Consider the following 23031-nt stretch of genomic DNA (forward strand, 5'->3'; position numbering starts at 1 on the left):
TGTGTTACAACTGACATATTAGGAAGATTGGCGATGTGTCACATTTACATAGAACTGTGAATATTAGCTAATGTGGTCTCTGGTAAAGGCATGCTACCCTGATCTTCCTGGGAAGTTGCTGCCATGAACTCCTTCACCCGGGGCGCAGTATCAAACATTCTTGGTTTTGACTTGCTCTTTTTTCTCTTGCAGATATGCACTACGCTCTCCAATCCGGTGAGCTCCCTAGCACTCTTAGCTCTCGGAAGGGACAAGGATACAATATAATTCAGCAATTCAAACCATAAACTACGACAGGAATACCCATCCACCCTCTAAACAATTACTCGGGACCCGGAAAATAGGCCAACTGGCACTTATAACCAAGCTTCAGCAATAGACTGATTATGTTCCACCTCAAGGGAATACACGCTGAATCAGGCGAAGAATCTCGCAAGGCAAGTTCCTGCAAGTGACATCGACGTGCTGCCGCCTGTCATCAGTACTCAGATCAGGAACACTCTAACCCCAACTGCATATAACACTGCCAGTTCAGACACACCCCTTACATCACAGCCCGATTTGTTGTTTGACCTTCGGGCTCACCGAGTACCTGTCTTCATACCTAGGATGTACTTGTATGAACGATAGAACAGAACTTAAGTAAATGCACACTGAGAAGGTGTCAGCCTATAAGCAACCTGCCGACCCAACAAGACACAGGGATGACCATAGTGGCTGTTGCTGGTCCCTGCGTCCACTGAACACCAGTCATCGAATTAGCTAGTACTTATAAGTCTGATAGAACAGAACTGGATGTAACTGTGCAACGAGAAGGTTTCTTCCAATAACCAATGGCAGGCTCGTGACACAGGGACGACCATAGACCTGCACTTCGCTTAACCCAATAAAGATTAGGAATAGGGCAACTCAACACTGATTTCACTACCAAGCAGGGAAAAACAACCTCAAGCCTGATAAACGGAACAAACTATGCGCTAGACTGAGAATCTCTCTCGAAGGACAAATGCTCCAAACCTCTAGAATAGATACGGTCAGCTCAGCGGGCACCGGAAGGTAATCTGAAATAGGGCTCTCCCACCAATCCACACAGACACTCACACATACCTACCTATATGAGTCGAGTCCAGAATTATTTTTCAAACTCTTATTGTACAGAAGTGCAGACAGGGAAACATTCCCAGTTATTTACAGCATCTTCTGACTACAAGAACGTGTGGCAGAACATTGAGATCGAATAATCAGCATCTCCTGTCTATCCCTAAATGCAGGACAGTGAAAGTTACTAATAAAGCCTTCTTTGCATTTGCACCTAAGGTTTGGAATTCTATCCCTCCAGAGCTGAGAGGGATCGAATCTCTAGAAATGTTTAAAAAGAAACTGGAGACCTATTTGTTTAATTAGGCAAGTAAACCCCTGTTCCTTCCAGGAATCTGCAAACTGGATTATGACACCGGCTCATAAATGTTAATCGTTGTTCTTGTCTTGTTGCGCCCTCAAGCCCCAGGGTCCATGGCTGCGCATAATACATTTTGTAAAATAACACAGACATGGAGCTGGATATTGTGCACAGCTTCTATCAGGCTTAAACCCTAGGGTAGCTAGCCACAATCTTTTAGCAGGCAAAAGTGGCAGCACCTGCATGCCCTCGATGATAGGAGACTGAGGATACAACCTAAAGGGCTGTGTGGCAGATGAAGGCTTCATATCTAGAAGGGCATCTCACTGACAAGACCAGCATGACCTCCCACTGCCTCGTTCACAATCGGGGGAATACATGAAGAAGCCATGGCCCCTACATATATAGCCCAGGAGTAGTAGAATAAAAGTAATTGCGCTGGCAGGCTCCTTATACAGCAAAGGAAAATGCCCCAGAACAAACCTCTCGCCCACCAAGCAGTACAGTACATCATTCATTTCATGTTTCCGTTAAGGGAGAGACATGGCTCATAAGTGACAGAGCAAGGAGCAAGTTAAGGGATTCTTCAGCCTGTGGAGCCCACAATATAATTGACATGATATGATATGGCATTTATAACGAGCCTATGCACAAGGCGCAACGAGGCAAGGTAGGGGGAAATAAGGGAAGACAGAGACAACGATCCTACTAGGCCAGGTGACATTGAGATTGTGCAAGAGCAGGGGAGGGGGGAGTGCAGTACATAGGAGAACAGTAAAATAAAGACAATAAATAATAAATAAAAGTGCGGCCGGCTGGTGGCATGTGCAGACATCAGGTGTCAAATGCTGGTAGGGGCTGTAGGGATACAGAACAGTCCCCAAGTACAAGGGTTGCCAGGGGGGCAGTGGTGGTGTGCAACTGGTGAGAAGGGACCTGGGCCCTAGATCAGATGGTAGTCAGGTAACCAGTGCAGTTACAATTTCAGCCAGGAGTTCAGCAGGAGAGAAAGCAGAAGCAAAGAGGAAGGTCTTGAGGTGCTTGCGGAACCGGAGATGGTTCTCCTCAAGTTTCAGAGAGGCAGGGAGGCTGTTGCAGAGGGAGGCCCCAGAAGAAGAAAGAGATCTACCACCAACTCGTTGCTTGGAGAAGCGACTAACTCCGAGGGAGTTGGAGGCGGTTGAGCAAAGAGCTCGAGAAGAAAGATATTCAGGAAGAGAGAGTTTTGAAGGTATTGAGGTCCCAGGCCCCAGAAGGCCTTGTGGACAATGCAGAGGGTTTTGAACTTAATCCTCGCTGCTGCTGGGAGTCAGTGCAGAGATTTCAGTCCCGAGAGATACGATCCCTGGGCTTGAGGCCAAGGACAAGTCTTGTAGTCCTGTTTTGGATGAGTTGCAGAGGGTGGAGGGTAGAGGCAGACAGATTTAGAAAGACTGTTTCAGTACTCCAGCCTAAAGAGAACCAGAGCTCTGGAGACAGCAAGTTGCTGGGGGAAGAGAGGAAAGGAAGAATACCTCTTTCATAGATCAGACTTGTCTAGAAACCTTGCCTGACGAGAACAGGGAAAAGGCAGAGAAGGAGGGAGGAGAGGTGGCCAGAGGAAGGGCACGAAGCAGAGGGAGGAGGGGGAGAGGAAGAGAGAGAGGACAGGATGTCCTGAGTTTTAGAAATGAAATGAGAAGCCAGGGCCATGCAGAGCGCCTGGGAGGGGACAGGAGAGCTAGAGACTGCAGCAGGATTCGCCAGCTCCTTGCAGCAATATTTGTGTTATTTTGGTAGCACAAGCTGTATTTTAATACAACATGGATAAGTGTGGCTTTTTGTGTAGTGCACAGGTAACAGTATCACTTCTAAGTGATACCAAATATGTTGGTCAAAGGAAATATGAACTATTTAAGTAGAGTTTTCGCATAGATTGGTCATGTGTGGAAGCCAGGTATTCTGGTTGCACAGTTTGCAGATTTCACACCCCACATACTCCCATTTCATCTTAAGTTTTGCACCAACGTGCAATTCCTGTCAAGATAACGTAGCCTGTACAAGTAGACAATTTCATGCAATTCTTTTAAATACCACTGGGTGGCAGTGTGACTGATTTACTCTCTGAAGGTAACAGAGGATAAGAGGATGGTTGGCTTGACTCCAGTTGGTCTCTTCTTTCACAGTGGCACTGCTCACTTATACTACAATCTTGAACCTGATCTGCTGCTGGAAGGCCCTGCATGCCAACATTATCCATTCGGGGGACCCTACTCCAGTCCTGGTTTTAACTTTGCATTCTGAGATTTCTGGATTTCACAAGTAGAAACCCAGGACTGAATTAGTGTGTTCCAAATGGAAGGGATAATGTTGGCAAGTGTGCCGGTGCATTTTGCCCCTCACCCCAATCTGCCCTTCTCTTATCTCTGTCCCGCACTCAGCGCCCCGTTAGCTCTCCTGCAGCTCTCCTCCATCTCTCCTTCACCACTGTCCATATCCAGCACTTTTCTCCTCCTATATCTCACAGGTTTCCCTCATATGATATGATATGATATGCCATTTATAAAACACGCCTATACACAAGTGTCTCACTCTTCAAGCCCGGACAATGCCTGAAGGCTTGTCAGAATTCCTATAGAACAATTTTTTTTAAATTTTTAAATTGTGATAACAGTTTAAAATTAAACTTTACACACTTATATATCACAACATATATCAAAACAACAATCATTCATAATTTCTCCAAGTCATATGTTGATAGTGCTAATAAATCCCTAAATTAATAACTCATACATTCCAAGATGGTTCTACATCAATGATCAACAAAAAGTCATCAGGGCTTTAATCAAAAGATACCTGGTTACCAGCTAAACGGCATGACCAAAATCCGTCTGTAGCGATAAAAATAAGACACAAAGCACAAAACTATTTGAATAAAGTGCTCTAGGTCTTGGAGTGTCGCATATTGGAGAGTCTATATGTTCGATTTTCTTTTGGAGTACCCGATCTGGGCCCAAACACTGTCAAGCAGGTTAGTTGATTGACAGTTTTAAGAATAACCTTCATAACGTTGTTGGACTGGGAAATGTTTTAAGATATGTCGGAGTCACGATTATCACTCATTCCTGAGCAGGGAGGCCAACTGTCCTGTGTTTTGCAGGCCTGGCCCCTTTGAAGCTCTCTGGGTCCTATTACAAGTTTGGTGTTATCTGGGCGGTAATCTGCCCAGATACCACCAAACGGAATTACTGTTACGGCCATTTGGTCTGGCAGTAATACCGCCAGATTAAAGTGGCGGTGGAGGTATAAATCCCACCCCTTTTTTTTAGTGCATCATACTCAATGGGAGTTATTTGGCAGAAATACTACGGCAGTAATTCTGCGGTGGTAATTTGGTGATTTTTCAGCAGAGAGTTGGAGGGTTTACCCCTCCACTCCAGGGCCACGCTCGTAGTATGGTGGAGCAGTAACATTGCCAGTAACACCATTACCACCAATATTTTCCTGCTTCACCATACTTGTAACAAGGCCCTCTGTCCCGTGCTAGGCGCGTAAAAGTCCTGCCTCTTTTTATTTAGCCGTTTCGAACCAGGCCTCCGGTTTGTGCCTGCAGACCGAGCTGCTGCCGCCGCTCTTCCAGTCGTGCTGTTAATGTTCTGATACCAGCCTTTATTGAAATGTTAATGCTTTGTTCCTGGGGTCCAGGGTGTTGCTAGGTCTGCAGAAGATCTGGGGCTACACTAATGTCAGGATTGTCGAGACTTGGGGCTAGCTAGTCTTTTGGTTGAAGACCCTGAGATTTTATACAGGGCTGTAACCAAAAAACCTGGGGCTAAAGCCCCCTAAAACCTCCCTTAGGAGCGCCTCTGCCTGAGGTTGCGATGGTCACTTTACAGTTTAAAAACCTGACCATCACCTCCCCAAGAACAAACCATTAGCATTGCAATTAAGCGGGGAGTTGGATCCTTAACAGCTACTCGCCAATTATTTAAATAACAATTGGGGTGGGCCAAAGGCAGGCTCAGTCTGGCCAATAGGGCAATGCCGGGACCCAAAATGCTGGTTTGGGCTTTTTTTGTCAAAGTGGGCCACCTTTTTGCCCAATGTGGGGCAGTTTGATGAGTTACTTCACCATGCGGCTGGTAGTTTTGCCCATTGTTACTGAATAAATATTCTTTAAAATGCAATTTGCATCACATGTTATCCAAAAAACTCATCCTTGAGCATTTGTCAGCCATAAAAGGAAGAAGAGAGCACTGTGCACTTTATCCTGTCCAGCCTATGCCAACATAGGGGTGAAACTGGTTGATATCCCGTTTTAAACAATTGGATGCGAGAACGGTTAAAGTGGCCCATCACATTATTGTACTGGGACCTTTTTTGTTGCAGGCTTAGAAAAAGAGATCTGCATTTTTAGCTTTACCAGTGAGAGATCCATTGGTACCTGCCCCTAAATAGGGATATATATATATACTGTGTACTGTGAAGAAACGACGAGATTTGAGGCGAAACGCATTAACGCCTGAAAACGCACACTTTGTTGCACTATGGGAGTGCCATATTTTGATGGCCCGTAATTTTAACTTTTAAATTTTGCTTGCTGAGTTGTAAGGATCCAAATAAAGAAAACTTTTTTCTACCAATTGACATTTTGGGATCCAGATGTTTTATTGACCAAAACAACTGTGAAGAGTGCCACTCACTTTGCCTGATGGAAATCAGTGTCCCAAAGATAGATATGTATATATATATATATATTTTAAATTGTACTGTTCCTTTTGTATAGAAACAAAATTATATCTCTGTTATGTCAATGATGCTGTAATTTTTGTATGTGACTTTTATGATCCATTGGGGTCGAAATAAGGCCTACAAATAAATTAAAAGGAATGCATTGTCCTTTGCCACTTGTTAATTGGTGCCTGTACAAATCTTATACGCCAGACAGGCCCTGGCCAAAGGTGAATAGTGCTGGGATGTCATCGTCACCTTGTGGTTAATTGTCCTGTAAAATGATCTCAGTAAGTTGGCCACCCTAGCCCCGAGTGGATTTTTTTAGTCAGGGTCAGTTCCTGGTTTTTGATGTTACCCCATCTGCTTGCCTTGCAATGTAATTGGCTGATAAGTTGCTCATAGCTCAAGTTCCAGTCAACTCCCCGGCTAATGGTTTAAAAAAAAGTCTACGTATGGTTAAAATCCTGTTAATATCACCAAAATCTCCATCCAGAAACCATAAGGACAAATAAAACCGATTTAAAATCACCACAAACCTACATGGATTACTATAATAAAAGTTAAGCAACACCCGACTGGTTCCGTCCTTTCTGTTCCCTAGACTGAGCCATTGCCAGCCATGGGGCCAGTGAATCCTCAGACAATCTTACTCGGCCCCTCTTCCTCCATCTCTTTTCGGTCTCTAAGCCTGAACGGGTCTCTCTCGCACACCCTCCCACACTGTTCACCTCCGCACATTGGCACGTTCCCTGCTTCTCCTGTCTCTCCATGTACCTGTTCCTTTCGCCCCACTAGTCCGCCTTCTCTTTCCACGCTCTACCTCTACATTTCTTTCCCTTCTCGTACATCGGTCCCTATGTGTCTCCCGGTGCCCCGATGGCTCGTTCACTCCTCTCGGACTCCTCGCAATCTCTTTTCTCCCCTCTAGCTCGCACTCCTCTACCCGGACTCTCCTTCTCTTTCCCATATTTTCCTTTTACAGCTTTCTCGATCCTTTCCCCTCCTCCCTTCTTCTTAGGAGTCTGCCCTCAGGCTCGTCCCCTCTGTCCGCCCCCTCTCCACCCCTTCCTCTGCCACAAGCATGGGGTCTGGAGGGGGGGTCTTGGGAGGCGAGTGGGCGGGACCTGAGTGAGAGGTCTAGGAGGAGAGTCGGACCGACCGGGAGCTTTGGACAGGGCTGCAGCATCAGCCAGGTTAATACGTTGCAGAAAAAGCCCAGCTCGCCCACCCTTTTCCGTAATTAGACATACGCTTTACATTACAGTCGAGACTTATTTTATGCAAGACTACAGGTACCAGCAAGCAGCGCGATGAAAGTAGAAGAAGATTGGACTGTCCACGCTCGCACACCTGGCGTGGAGCAAATGACGCGCCCCCTTAGTCTCGCATACAGTGTAGCGCGCTTCCTTCTCTATTCACACCCATCCACTGCTACTGTCCCATAGCGCTCTCCTGCCTGGGGGGGGGTGGTGTCCGTGTCCAAGCTACTCCCCCTGTCTTCTGAAGAGAAACGTGGGGACTCGCAGCTTCGCTGGTGGTGGGGGGTAGCGTGCGTGTCGCGGGGGGGGGGGGCTCTCTTACCCTCCTCGCCGCTCTCCTCCGGACGGACCCTCGGTGTCTGCGCTCTCGTTTGAGGACGAAGAAGGACAACCCGCGTCCCGTCCCGACCCGCCCCCACCCCAGCTCCTGTCTTACAACATGATATCCAGTAACATGCAGGGAATGCGCCCCCCTGCCTCCTTCTAAGCTCCGGCCACCCCCTGCAAAGCATGGGAACTAAAGTACAACACACGTGAGTCTTGCCGCCAGAAAATCCCCCCTGGCGTCTGTTAGTGAACCGCTGCATTCTGACTTCATCTGGAGGAAAATGAAATGAGGCGGGCACAGGGAGATGCCCTGTGCGGAGAGATGCCTCTGCACCCGGGGTACTCCATCCATGTATTCCACTGGGAGACACAACCCCTTGCGTTGTGGGACTTTTCGTCGAGGATTGTATCATTATAAATCCAGGACTACAAGTCCCAGAATACAACAAAGGTAAAACCAGGAGTAGAAAAGTGTGTCCGGAATGGAATGGATAACGTTGCCATGTATGATCTATATGGGCTCCGAGGAAGGCTGGCATCTGTGCCGCTGTTCCCCATTCTCCCGTGCATGGGGGTGAACCCTCAGATCAGGTCGGGGGTCCATGTGGAAATGATAACTGTCCACCTAGACACTAGGACTTCATGCCACTGTGGCACTATTGTCCGGGCCTGGACTTTTGGTTAACAAACAAATGCATTCTGGAAGTTGTAGTCTTTGTTCTCTACAAAAGGAGAAATAAATCCGACATAAGCATATGGTATCAATGATTTCTAAAGTGGTACTGGAAACCAGCAATTATTTGGTATTAGCATAATTGGCCTAAAACATTTAATGGAATTTTTTTGACCTTTTTTCGGTCAAATTTAATCATAGGGGTGGGTAAGGGTATAGATTAGGTAGTGGGGGGTGGGGTTGCGGGAGGTCCCCCCCCCCCCCGCATTTTAGACCGAAAAAAAAAGATCAAATTAATTCGATCAAATGTGATTAGGTCAAATAGACCCAAGCCAATTATTTGGCCCTCAACCTCAGATATTCCTTGGGCCCTCTTAGACAATATTGCACCCAGAGCGAACAGCAGAATATGCCCCGCTTCCACGTCGCTCGGCTACTTCCTTTTCCAAAATCATTAAGCCATTGCGATTTAAATACCGTTTTATTGGCTTGTACTTAAAACTAATAAGTGCATAAGGTATACAATATTACAAAAGGCAATTTTTTTTCCTGATCCCATTGTATGTTCCTTGTCTAAATGAAGGGTAATCTCCTAGATGATGCTTCCGAAAAAGCCTCTTATTGCCTCTGCCTAATTTATTTTTCCAACAATTTTGCTTTCAACAAAAAGTGTTTGCAGTTGGTCAACACAGCGCCCAGGCCCTGTTCCACGTGCTCCAGCAGAAGAATGGAAGATGGGTGTGAAATAAAGGAAAATATTTAGGCAGTGGTGAAAAAGGAGGCCCTTCCTAGCTGTATTAAGAAAGGTTGGGTCGAAAAGTGTGCCTTGAAACTACTTTCGAGCGCTATAGGGGCAGCCCAGAGAAGTAGGCTATGAGGTGAAGCAGTCATGTTGTGTTATGATCTGTGTACCGAAACAAAGTATACCAAAACCTGCCAAATGGTGTGAGTGCATGAGCGCTTCAGGGAAACTGCTGATATGTGGTGAGAGTAGCTGATATAGGATGGCAATATCTAGCCAATGGAATGCGTGCCAAGGGTTGCGGTGGCAACAGATGCCTAACGGGGTGACTTCTTGGGCATATAATGTTAACCTCCAGCAAATAATTGCATGACGGATGGATAATCATGAACAGCATGTTTCTTTGGCAATGGGGCAATTTGACAAGGTTGCCACCATCATTGCGCCGACTAGGCCCCTCATGATTCTCAGGGCGATGAAGTGAATAATAGTAACACTGATTAAAACGGAGCTTAGGTCCGTCCACATACAGCTCTGCAAAAATGCCCAAATTAGAAATATATGATGCCAGCACAATGCCAACCTATTGAAATTGTGAGCGACAAAGACACACTCTGACTGGCTTTGTGTGACACTGTTATTTTAGGTCTTGCAATGTCTGCCATGTGCATGACCTCTCAGTACTGACGGCTGTCAAGGATGTGTGTGATATTCCACTTGGCGGATTGATTGTGTGATCTGCACATATTGGTTTGCTCTCAGCCCAGGTCTCTGTGAGCAGGTGGCGGGGTAGAGTAGTTAAGAGCTTCCCAACACGCTGCACCTATTGTGAATGGAAACATCTGCAGTGTCTACAAAGTTAATGTGAGGATGACAACCATGTTGGAGTAGGTGGTGGATTTTGTACAGGCATGTGTTGTGGTTTGCAAATGAGGCCTGAAGCTGATGTAGTTGGGCCCACTGCACTGACAAAAATATCTGTAAATGCACACACATCGCTGCTGAGTGGGCATTTACAGATTTTGGGTGGGCCTTGCCCCTCAGGCCCTACCCTGCCTACGCCTCTGCGCAAACATAAAGAAGCCAGACTTTTGAATAAAGGAGCACACTGGGTAGGAAGACAGGAGAGCACAGGCAATGATTTCAGCAGCGATATCAAAGATGGTGTCCAGTCAAATGGTCGAAAAAAACAAGGTCGAATTTTTTTATTTATTTATATATATTTTTTTAGTTTTGGTTGGTTAAAAAATATTTTTAATAAAGAAAACGGGGTGTTGGGGGGACAACAGCATTAAAAAAAAAAAGACAATTTTTTTCGACCATTTGACTGTCGATCAAATGGCATTCGATCCTTTGGTTTTTGACTAAATGACTGGTAACCATCAAAGATACTGAAGATGTATTTAAAAAGGTAGAGAGTGGAGTCTTATAAGTCACTAGGCCCCCCACATGTGGGCATGTGGGAAGAGGGGTGGATCCTTATTTCACATGCTTTGGAATTGCTCGAGAGTTTGTGGATTTTGGTCTGAAGTGCTGTATTGAAAAAGGAAGGGCACCATTAGACAGCGGACTCCAGCCATTCTCTTTATGATTATGACGTCTTTTGACCTGAGCAAGGGCCACAGCAGATTGATTAATACGGCTTTGATACTAGCAAAGAAAGAAATATTGAGGGAACGAAAACAAGGGGGAAAAAACCAAGTACACGATGGGATTGCAGGTCGTATTATAACAGTTTGTGAAAGTAATGGTAAATAAAATGGACAAAGGGGGTTATTATTTGGATATGTGGGGGTCGTTTAATGAACTATATGGGGATGATTTCATAGGCTATTGAAAATGTTGGAATTATAACCACTGTCTGTTCTTTTTAGACTACTATTTAATTAATTATTAGATCAGCTGAGTAGTCTGTGTTATTTGTTTGTCAATGTCTTTATTTATGGTTTGTGTTGTGTATTTGAACTATCGTCTAAAAGTTAAGTTTGCTACAGACTTAATTGAACACAGCAACTTATTACTGACAATGCCAAAGCGGGATTGTGATGTTATCCAATGTGAGGAGGGGGTGGTTTGGAGGGTACCAAATATTCATCTGTACATAATTACCATTGGCTTTGTACTTCTTTCTCACTTATGAGACTGTTTGCAAACATGTTAATGTATTGTCGATTAAATTAATATATATATATTGTTTAAAGGACAGTGCAGGGTGAGCGAATCATTTCAAATACCCTTTGAATGCTTGCTCTTGGGCACAATAACCTGAGCCATGCTCATAGATGCTATAAATTGGTTGACTCAGCGTTGAGATGTTTTGAGACATTGATTTGCACTGGATCTAGTGCGTCAAGACAGTGAAGTTGGCTTGCGATGGTCCAACAATGCAATGCAGCCCAGTAGCAGCAATTGGCTCAAATCAGATAAAGAAACAAGGGTCCAGTCTGTGTCTCTATGTCAGAGAGCACCAAAGTATTAACTGAAAAGGATACGGTACTTAAAAGGATACAGGTGGTAGGGTCTTCCGGATCCCTGTTCACGCGTTTTGATAGTTGTGAAGTCAAGTTAAGACCTTCCAAATGATACAACTCTCTGACTGGTAAAACAGGCAGAGCGATGGATCACTGGGAAGGGCGTGGGTAAGGTATAAGAAGTCAGCCTAGAACAAAATAAAGTATCATGAATAACTGCCCCGACCTGGGTATGATGGAATAGGAAATGTCATGAATGCACACACTGACCTTGAGTCTAGGGCAGATGAATCCAGCAGAGTCTCTTGAGGAATCCAAGGTAGAACAAACGACACTTATCCCGAATGGAACGAGGCTCACGCTAGATACCGGGTTGATGCACCACAGGATAGCGTCCAAAGTACTGTTCACTGTCACCTTCCAATTATCCTTGAAAAGTTTCCTTCCCACGTAGTGTAAAGTATAGAAATGAATCAATCCCCCTGTTAATAACACAGGTGCAGGAGTTGGAAATAGCGCTCCTTTTAAGGTATAAACAAAGTACACGCGGTTCTGGACAGCCGCGAAGAAAAGAGCGTGTGGATTTACACGCGATTAGGATTCACGCAGTCCAGGCCAGCAGCGCTTGAAGACAACATATGCGTGTGGATTTTACACGTGAGCAGGATTCACGCAGTCCAGGCAAGCAGCGCTTGAAGATAGTGTGCGCGTGTGGATTTACACGCGAGCAGGATTCACGCAGTCCAGGCCAGCAGCGCTTGAAGATAGCGTACGCGTGTGGATTTACACGCGAGCAGGATTCACGCAGTCCAGGCCAGCCGTACTTGAAGATAGCGTGCGCGTGTGGATTTACACGCGAGCAGGATTCACGCAGTCCAGGCCAGCAGCGCTTGAAGATAGCGTGCGCGTGTGGATTTACACGCGAGCAGGATTCACGCAGTCCAGGCCAGCAGCGCTTGAAGATAGCGTGCGCGTGTGGATTTACACGCGAACAGGATTCACGCAGCCCAGGCCAGCCGCGTTTGAAGATAGCGTGCGCGTGTGGAATTACACGCGAACAGGATTCACGCAGCCCAGGCCAGCCGCGTTTGAAGACAACGTGTGGATTTACACGCAACCAAACAGCTCCAGGAATCAGCGTGTGGCGGAAAACACGCTATAGAAGGCCAAAAAAGTAGCTGTAGTAACCTGCAAGGATGCAGACCGGAGGTTCAGCTACACAACGCCAAATGATTCGATCAGAAGCAGCGAGTGAAGTTTCCACGCTGCTTAAATACGTAATGCCGTAGTTCACGTGACGAAGCAGAATACACGTGAAGTTAGCGACGTGAAAAGTGCAAACGTCGTTTTCCCGGCAACGTGTCGAACAACCGCCATTTGGAATAGAACGGTCTAGCTGTTCTACGAGCGTAGGAGGTAGGACCACGTCCAGCATGCATGACACTCTAATTGGTTGAGGTGGTTTGAAAGTGCCCCAAGATGCGAGACAGTGGCTCAAAAGGGGATCAAAATATCAAATATCAAAGGCAGCTCTGGGTGCCCCAGCGGCTCAAACATTGTTGTCAAGCAATCTAGCTCACTTGAACATTGATTGAAGGTGGAAAATAGGGTCCAGAGCTGGTGCCTGACTTCTGGGGGCTAAAGAGACCCCATCCAGGGTCCCCACAGCCAAGGTAAGGCAGTTCTTTTCTGCACTTCCCAACTAGGAAAGTGTGCAGGCAGCCCTTGAAGGGCTCTGCCACCTGTAATAGCATGTTCTTGTATACCAGTGTTCTCAGCTGAGGTAGGCCATGTCCATTCAGCTGGTCACCTCAAATATGCCCTTGGGATGGTTACCGGGATCTTCACCTCTATGGCAGAGGAGTTTGGAGCAGACTCTACTCCTCCATGTGTCCAGAGAGGAATCCACTATGGGCAGGGTCTCCCCACCCTTATGGTGGCAATCCTCTACAGGGGATTGGCTCAATTCAAGCCTTCTGAAAGGGGTCCAATACACGCTGCTGTTTCAGAATCTTCTGCTTGGTGATGCCATGCCCACAGTGCTTTGTCTACAGGACGTTTAGAAGCCATGGGCGAAGGCAAGATGATGGGAACCTTCTGTGGACTGACGCTTCCCTTTTGGCTACTCTTAACAGCATCCCTTCTTCCTTCTGGCTACATCAAAGTGACTCTGTTAATTACCACCCTGGGGCGAGTTCCTTTAGCCTAGCAGAACCTGGCCGTTTAAGCACTGATTGGTGGCATTTGGTGCCAGCGCCTGGTTTGCTGGAACCTCACAACCCTTTCCCAGGGAAGAGAAAGGCATTTGCTGGGGCCATAAAATGGTTGCATTAGGTGAAGCATGACCCCAGACACTGAATACACAGGAGGGTCACTGTAAACCAAGCTGAGAATAAAATTACACAAAACAGGTTTGTCCCATATAATTGTGTAGTCCCAGAGATCACCATCCCAAAACCAAAAGAAAGCTTATATTTAGATTTTTCATCTGACTCCAGAATCTGCGGCCAAAAATGTATTTAGATGCAGAACCAACCACGGCTAAAGGCAGATGCTGGTTGCTTGACCTTTGGTTCCAACAGTTGCTGGGAGAAATGCTCGTGTCACCTCATGACTGTATTGGTTCCAGATCACAGAGGTAGCTGCTTAGAGGTGTGTGTGGAAGGTTTGTATGAACACCAAACATACTGCGCTGAGCCCAATATCATTTTTAGCATTTTAATGCAGTATGATTGGTGTTCATACAAACCTTTCACAATTTCTTTAAGAAGTTAGGGCATTCCCTCTTGAACACCACAGTATGCAGTGGCCAACTTTACGACTTCTCCATCACAATAGCACCTCAGGGCGTAAGACAATTGGTTGCCCTAGAAATTATTTAAACGCTTAGAGGTGTCAGTAGACCGGCTGGGCTGAGGTACATGTGTGCACTATGCTTTTCGGTATGGAGCATTATGAAAGGGGAGTCTGATTAGCAGACTTCACTTTCAGAGACAAAGCTGCCCACATAATTTTATTATGAAAAATCAAACAGGTAAGGCTATTCTATCCTCACAGATGGCATTCTGGCACACATCCTCCAGCTAAGAATGGTTGATAACCACCATTCTAATAGTCTGGCTCAGCATCAAAGTGAAAGTTTTGATGTAAAGGTGCCATACAAATGCGCAAATAAAAAATCAAAATTAAATGTACTAAGGCCATCTGCATTGGAATGTTGTGATCCAGGTTGTGCTGGATGTCCATGCTCAAACCTTGTAAGGGTATGACCCACCAGAACAACTGTGGATTCCCTCCCTGCTTGGTTATTAACCACCTGAGAGGACTGTGGTCTCTTTGGACAGTAAAGTGAGATACAAAAATGTAGATTTTCGGCTTGTGCACAGCCCAAACTACTGAAGCCTTGTTCACAATTGGGGCCCAGTTTTTTTTCTCTCTCTCTTGCGCTCTTTTTTTCTTTCTTCCTTCCTTCCCTCCCCCACCCATTCTGAGTTTATTTGCATTAAATCTGCTCCAAATTCACAGGCATCTGTCTGGATAATTAATGAATTTCTGCCCATATCTGGGATCTTTAGAACTGGGGCCCTGCAATAACCATCTTTTAGTTTCTGAAAAGCTGCTTGGCATGTAGGAATCAAAGTGCCTTTCTTTGGCATTTGCTTTGAGGTTAAATCTTTCAAGGGAAGGGAAATGGTTCCATGCCCCATGATAAAAGACCGTTAATACCCACTGAGGCCAAGAATGCTTTCAGCTATGTCGGAGTGGTAGGAATTGTAAGGGAACATTAAAGAAATTATTTAGTTATTAATTTATTCTGAATAAGAGTGTGTGGGGCTAGAAGTGCCTTTTTACTCATGTACCAAGCACCATCAGTTCTGCTAAACATTCAATTAGCAGCAGGACATGCTGAAAACAACCTTTTTTCAGAGAACTATTATTGAATTTGCACATTTAAAACGCAAGGAAAACCCAACAAAACTGGTACCTGTTTCTACATATTATGTGAGAAATGTTGCCAACTATATAAAGAAAACCAACCTTGTGTCACTGTAATGTTTAAAAACCACACAAGTAAAGAATGTCACTTTAACTTCAGAAGCCAGCATGCCATATGTTTCAAATGGAGGACAGCTTAATGTTTCTCTGTGAAGAAATGGACTTCTTCACTGAACCCGAAACCTCTTGCTATGAAAATCAATATGTTACAGAATAGGCAACGTTTGTTTTCATTCTGTAATGTATTTCATTCAAAGCATGTGAAATAATGTCTAAGGTGAAATGGGTTTCTTTCCCTTACAGCAGTGCAAGTGCCCAGTGCACTGTGATCTTTCTGTACAAAAGTGGGAGATAAATCGCTGTGATGCAATGATAATTGAAGACCCACAAGTTACATTACACCAGAAATAAGTGGGTATCTTTAACATATTGGAAATTATAGCAAAGTATTGGATGGTAAATAAGTGGCCTACATTTAGGTTTATGCCAAAACGTTTCTTTGCTTATTCTTTAGTGAGTCAAGTGGATCTTAAGTTCAATTCATGTGAGAAATGCAGTAAAGGGGTAAGTCTATGGCCCAAGGGGATTAGGTCAGCCATCATGAGAAAAACAAACAAATGTAACAAAGAAATACATTATGCCCAGGACCTCAGAAGAATTCCATGCACAAGGCCTCTGATAAATGGGCTTTGCCCACCCACATGGGCTCATTTTAAGAGAAATACTCTTATATATATATATATACATTGAACTACATTCCAGTAGAGTCCAAGCTGATACAAATCAGGTTTGGCCACATGGTAGGCAGCTCTGGGTTTTACAACTGAAGCTTCAAAGGAACCAAGTGCACCTATAATTTCAACTCCTGAAATCTGCCTGCCATAAAATTCATCATCTGTGAGCTAATGGAAGACTTAAAATAGGGACCTGTCAGCTACTCGTGTTATACATTAACTAAAAGCGAGCATTAACATGAGGAAGTTCATTAGAAAGAAAGCTGACCATTTCAATGGCATTATTTGGTGCATTTAAACTACTTTGGCCATAACATTGAAATATCAAGGCCTAGAACACAAAAGGACAAGTGTTCTGAAACCACAAGAACATCCCCTATAAAATGAGACAAAATATGATTTATTAATAATTGATAGATTATATTAAGATTAATAACTTTTTCAAATTCAATTCACATGGTCCCAAATTCAGCTTGACCTTGGAAATCTAAAAATCCATATTTCATTGATGAGAACAATTCTTCCTGTAAGATATGGAAGAAAATATTAAGTCCAAATTGTTCAGAATACACCCTGCCACATGCAAAAATATGGCCAACCTATGAAATTGAGGAGTGGGTTCTCTGCAAGTGTACTCCTGTTAAGAGAAATTGTGATGCAAGTATGGCATAGGGCAGGACAATGTGTGCCTATTTAAGTTCTAACCCACAAGTAGTGTAGGGAGCTTTGGGATTCCGAAGGCTGCAGAAAGGGGAACCTCTATCTGGATGAATGCTGAGCTGGGATAATATCTGCAGATGGAAAAGACCATTGGCACTGTCCAAGAGGTAGCATGAATCAGATTTTACCTGAGGCAGACCAGATTTCGCTGAAGCAGAGAAGCAGGCCGCAGATAGGGCCAACAGATTGGGGAGATTACCTGGAGGCTGTGAGGGTCCATGCTGGCTCTGTGCCTTAAATAACTATCTAAAAGTGTGCATAAAAAAACAAATGCAATTAGATATATGTCCTCTGTCATCATCGCACTAACAAATCCCTGACATGGGTAGAACAAGGCGGGAAAGCAATTAACTGGGAACTCGTTCTAATCAAAATGCTTTAGCATTGTAGTGCAAAACGCAACTTGCTTACTCCCACTATTCAGAGCCAACTGGTTTCTGAATACTGTGAAATACCAAAAAAAAAAAGACTCAGACCAGAAGACACATTCGGTTTACAATGCTTTTAATTAACTTCAATAAAATGACTTGCTGACCCTTCTGCTAATATGGAAGTTGCCTACCTACGAAGCTAAATAAAGGGTGCTCGTCAATTTGAGTCAAAATAATAAACCTCTGTCCAAATTCTGAGTTCTAAACTGGCCCTACCACTTAGAAAAATAACCAAAAAGGGAAAATGGGCAAAAAAGGTTGTCACGCTGTTCTGTACTCTGCCTTCTCCTAGAGGTACCAGGAATCTCTCCTACTGTCAGTTTTTTTATATGGAGATAGGGTTTCTCGAGTTTATCAGTTCATGTCCACCTTGTCACAGTTCCACAAATAAAGAAAATATTTTTTTCTAAGATATAACTCGTATCTCAAAGAAAGTCAATTCTCTCAAAGATCATAGATGAAGGGCTGTTTCCTTAATTGTCCTCTCCCCAACTGCGTTGATGTCTCCTCACGAGAGTCCATTCTTGCTGGATTCTACTTTCCCCTTGGGCTGATTCTTGCTTTGCTTTATAGGGCACTTGTGCCTTCCTTGACTCTTGTTCCCAGATTCTCATTCAATCCATAGTGATATGCGTATCCCCTCTCTGGGTATCTTTCCCCTGATTTCTGCTTGTGCCTTTGAGCCAATTGACTAATACCAAGGTTCAGGGGTTGTGGTAACCACTCATATTATATATGTCCGGTTGCCCTTCTATGCTGTGTTGTCACTCATACAGTTCTGTACTCTTTGTTACTTCTTCCATCGACTGGGCCTGGTCTCTGTGCCTACCTTTGACAGCCAGTATCCCGCATACCTTCTCTATACCAGGCTCTGATCCACTGACTCTGGCGTTCTCTGCGTCATCTCCGCTATGCAAGCAGGAGTGTTTCTTTTCTCGCCGCCTAGTTCCTCTCTTTCTGGTTTCTTGTGGTGCAATTGTGGGTCTTGTTCCACTCTTCTACTCAGCTGGTTCTGCATTGTTTCTTCGGCTCTGGGCCCACCACATCCTCGGCATGGTCATGCCTTCCTTCTCAGTTTGGTCTGCTCGGCCTTGCCAACTATGCACAATCCTGTGCCTCATCGAACACGTTTCTATTTCTCTCGTTCTCTCGCTTCTCTGCCAGCGTTTCCCTAGGTCTCCGTCTGGACCTCCTTCCGGATCCATCCTCTGGGTAATCTCTGCTCGGCCTTACCAACTCCGCACAGCCCTGTAACTCATTGGGCAAGTTTCTGTCCCCTCTGGCTCTTCTTCTGGTATTTTAGCGGGGCTCCACTGCCCAATGACGATATGTTGGAAGCTTGCCTCTGTGTATCTTGTCCCTTCCTTTCAAGTAAGTAAGTCCTTTTATCCTGGAATGGCATTATTTGGGCAAGAGCAGATATACTGTAAAAGCAAAGAGGAAGCTGGGGATTAAGTGAAGCCTACTTTTCAGCAGCATAAATGTCCATGCTGGTTGAACATGGCACTCTTTAACTGCTATTCGTACCCGACGAGGGAGAATCAGAATGAAAGAACCATTCTATTTGGCTATAGAGAAAAGGTTGCATTCACACTGCGCACAAATCACAAAAGTCCATGCGTAAGTTATATGTATTTAAATGATTGTAGGTCAGCCTAAGACTGACCTACAATCAATTAAATACATGCAACTTACGCATGGACTTTTGTGATTTGTGCGCAGTGTAAATGCAACCTTCGCTCTATAACTTAAAAATTGTGGCAAGCTTGGCAGGCGACCCACACCTTACATTTACCTGCAGCCGAATTCACTTCTAACATAACAGTACAAGTGCTCAGGTCTTCAAATTTCTCTTTCTGCCAAACTATCTCAGTCCATCCTGATTGGCCCTCGCTGGGGCATTACCCTGCCGGGAATCCCTCGGATTGCACGCCTTTGTCCCCGGCGGGCGTGTGGCAGCCCCTCAGCCAATGAGGAGGCTCAAAGCGGGACCATCCCCGCTCCGAGCCTCCACACGGCTGGAGGCTGCTTTCGTCCCCTGCTGGGGCTTCTGGTATTTATATTTTTGTTTGTCCTCCCCCTCCCACCTTCCCAACCCCACTTACCTTCAGCCTGCTTTGTGCCCGGTGGGGGACAATGAAAGCCTTTGGCCGTGTGGAGAATCAGAGCGGACCATCCCCGCTCCTAGCCTCTACATGGCTGGAGGCTTCCATCGTCCCCCACCGGGTACCGAGGTAAGTTTTCCTTTTTTCTTCCTTTTTTTTCCTCTTCCACCCTCACCTTCAGCCTGCATTTTCCCCCGTGGGGGACGATGGCAGCCTCCAGCCGTGTGGAGACTCGGAGCAAGACCATCTTCACTCCGAGCCTCCACTCGGCTGGAGGCTTCCATCGTCCCCAGCCGTGAACACATTGACATTTTATTTTTTCCACTCCCTCCCTTCCGCCCTACCAACCCCACTTCCCTTCTTCTCTATGTTTTCAGGAGCGGACACACTGGGAACAGAAGTGTTCCCAGCGCGTCCACTCCCGATAGCCGCCATGGAAAGGGAGAACGGACTCTGCAGGCCCGTGGTACTAATAGCAATATGCCCCTTGCTTTGCTCGGGCCTATAACTATGGCCCCCAGGCATTACCTGACTCAGTAATGCCCCCGCCGCTGGGGGCATATTGCTTGATTAATATCTAGAAATCTTAACATTCCAAAATGTATTTGTTATTTCTATTTAGTTTAGTTAAACATTTACAGATGTTGTAGCCTTTCCCTGGAAGGGTGCCTGTACAATAGCACAAAGAAGAGAACAAATGGTGAGCCAGTTTGAGAGTGTGAACAAGGTGGGACATAGACAAAATGAACAACAAAAAATATAGGAAACATGTGACTCAAAAAGTAACATTAACTAAGGGGATGGCAAGTTTTAAAAACTAAATGGCAGTATTGTACAAACATACAAAATTATATTTTTTGACGCCACTGGAGGATGTGGTGGGGTGAGTTAGGAAGAATGAGAGAGGGGCAGTGGGAGCTCCTTTGTCAAGCAAGTGAGTTTAAACTGGGCTTTTAAAAGATCTACAGTCAGAATGGCTTTGGTTGTGGTGGGCCGCAGGTTCCAATGGACCAGGGTAAGTAGGGAGAAGGAGCAGAAGCGAGAGGAGGCATCAGGGGTATGGAACAGTGGGGGTGAGTGCAGAGGACGAGCGGAGAGGACAAGATGGTATACAGTCAGAAATTGCTGAGGAGCAAGACCCTTGATAGCTTTGTAGACTAGGAGAAGGAACTCCAAAAGGAACTAATTGTGCTTGGAGAGCCAACCAGCATGTTGCCGGAAGGTAGGTAAAGAGTGCAGGTAGTGGCAATGAGGACTTTGCCGAAAGGTGCAAATTAGTAGAGGGGAAGACTAAGGAACATGAGGCTGCGGATTACTCTTCATAGAGTGGTGGGTAAGAAATGGAGGTACTTTACACATGTTGAGAAGGTTACTACGAGCAGCAAAGACTGTCATAGTAATACATTGTTGCAGTTGATGTTGCTATAAAAAAACATGAGAAAGGGAGCAAGAAGTTCAGGTGGGAAGGAGCTAGTAGAGGGGAGAAATAGCATTGGAAGCTGAAGTTCCACATGAGACAACGGAGCGCCATCCAATGATGGATTTCAATGAGACCGTTGGTAATATGTTCCAAGATGACTGGTTTGAAGGAACAAAAGGAGAAAAAAATCGGAGTGTTGTCAGCAAAAAGGTAATAGTGAAAGCCAAAGGATGAGACATGTCTTCCTAGGGCAGATATATAGAGGGTGACAAGCGGAGGTCCAGGGACTGATGCGGGGAGGACGATAAGAAGAGGGGAGGGGGCAGAGGTTTGCAAAATTTCATTAGATTTTAAAGAGGCAATTTATGTGAGAGCAGATTAGCAAAGCCCCAGGTCCTGGAGAATGAGGAGGAGATAGCGTGGTCAAAAGTGTTGAGAGAGAGCCACAATGATGAGAATAGAAGAGAGTTTGGAGTAATGAGCATCACAGAGACAGCCATGAATGAGTTGCAGTCTCAGTGGAGTGTTAACTTCCGAAGACAGATTGACGTGGATCTCCAAGGCCATTATCCTCAAGGTACTTCGTGATCTTGTAGCAGAACACCTTCTCAAGAGCCTTGGATTAATGGGGAAGGAGTGAAACTGGGTAATAGTTTGCCGGGACATTTGGGCCAGCATAGGGTTTCTTCAAAAGGGGGAGGACATTTGAAACAGGCAGGTAAGAGTCCAGTGGGCAGAGAGCAGTTAATGGAAGGGTACAGCCCACAAGAGAGTGGGTAGGTGAGTGAGGAGAAAGGGAAGGGGGGAAGGCTGGCTGGGAAGGAGCGGTTTTAAGTTCTGAGATGGGCTAGAATGGGTCTTTAGGTAACCAAAAGACATTTAACAGCCACAAAACAGGGATGTTCCTTGGTTCCTAGAGGTATAAGCAGCTCAGCAGTGAATGGAGAATCGCTGGGTTGAAGGATTTCAATCTATGGAAGCAGGCAAAGGGCAAGCACAGCAAAGCCCTGGCATGAGCAGGAGCTCTGGCCCTAGGCGCTTCTCAGCCCTAACAAGCCAAACAGGGAATTGCTAACAATGGAGGCAGTGTTTCACGTGACCCTCTGTGAGCCAATCATTGTGCTCAAGATGGCTTCCAAGCAGACTGCAGGCAGGGTTCTGGGTGTTGTCGGTGTAAGGAGCTTTGTTTTTGTAGGTGGCCACTCAGATGGCACAGAAGATGTACAACTGGTTTCCGTAAACCTTTTAGAAAAGGTGACCCTCATAACAGGAGAGGGGGGCACGTTAACATGTAGAAACTGTTCCAGGAACACTGCTATTCCTCATCTGCCTCTTTTGTTGGTCGCTTTTTCTTTCTACGTCGCCAGGTTAAACAATGTGCTCCATAGAGGAGAAACAAACACACACGAAGGAGTGATATGTAAGATGGACTGGAAAATAAAGATAGAATGCAGCTGAAATCACAGTAGTCCCTTTTCCATGTTTATTCTAACTAGCAAACGGTCTTGAGGTTCTGAGACCTAAGGATCTCTTTAGCTAGACCTAATGATAGGTGGAATTTTGGTCCCCAATGGGGCAACTTGGTTCCAGGTTGTGGCCATCACAAGTATGCACCTTCTTCTTCAAGTCTGTTAAAAAGTGCCGGCCATCATTGCTTCAAGTAGGATGCACAGGGTCTTCCCAAGCTCGCTACCAAACGCGGGGGTCAGCAGTACAACTGGGAGGTGAGTGCAGTGTAAATTCAGACTGTGTTGAACTCCACAATAGTGCAGGGAACTCTTAAAGAGACATAAGCAATGGCACAGAGCTGTGACCTAGAAGCCTTCATGAACTATATTTGCTTACCTTTTTCATTAATCCTCTATAAACTCAAACTATAACACCAAAAAGGGATGTTAAATGTTAGAGGTATTTGTACCGTGCACCGTCACCAACAGAGTTGGGCCCCAGGTGCTCTGTTGGATCTGCAAATGAGACGGTGGAATGGGTTAGTCGGTGAAGACGGAGTAGGATAGTGAGAGGAGTGGTGTTCTGTTGGCAG

At 45.4% G+C, this 23031-nt stretch overlaps 1 protein-coding gene across 2 annotated transcripts in view; it reads right to left on the reverse strand.

Moving 5' to 3' along the window:
* Nucleotides 1–7816, reverse strand: part of LOC138504001 (inactive cell surface hyaluronidase CEMIP2-like) — a 721493-nt gene extending 713677 nt beyond the window's left edge. For both annotated transcript variants that reach the window (XM_069624166.1, XM_069624167.1), the window contains exon 1: nucleotides 7694–7816. The gene's annotated coding sequence lies outside the window, so the exon portion shown is untranslated. The remainder of the gene's footprint in view (nucleotides 1–7693) is intronic.
* Between the last annotated feature and the right edge of the window lie 15215 nt (nucleotides 7817–23031).

This window comes from Ambystoma mexicanum, chromosome 11 (genome assembly GCF_040938575.1).
Source record: "Ambystoma mexicanum isolate Mex_15411 chromosome 11, UKY_AmexF1_1, whole genome shotgun sequence".
In the NCBI taxonomy this organism is placed as follows: Eukaryota; Metazoa; Chordata; class Amphibia; order Caudata; family Ambystomatidae; genus Ambystoma; species Ambystoma mexicanum.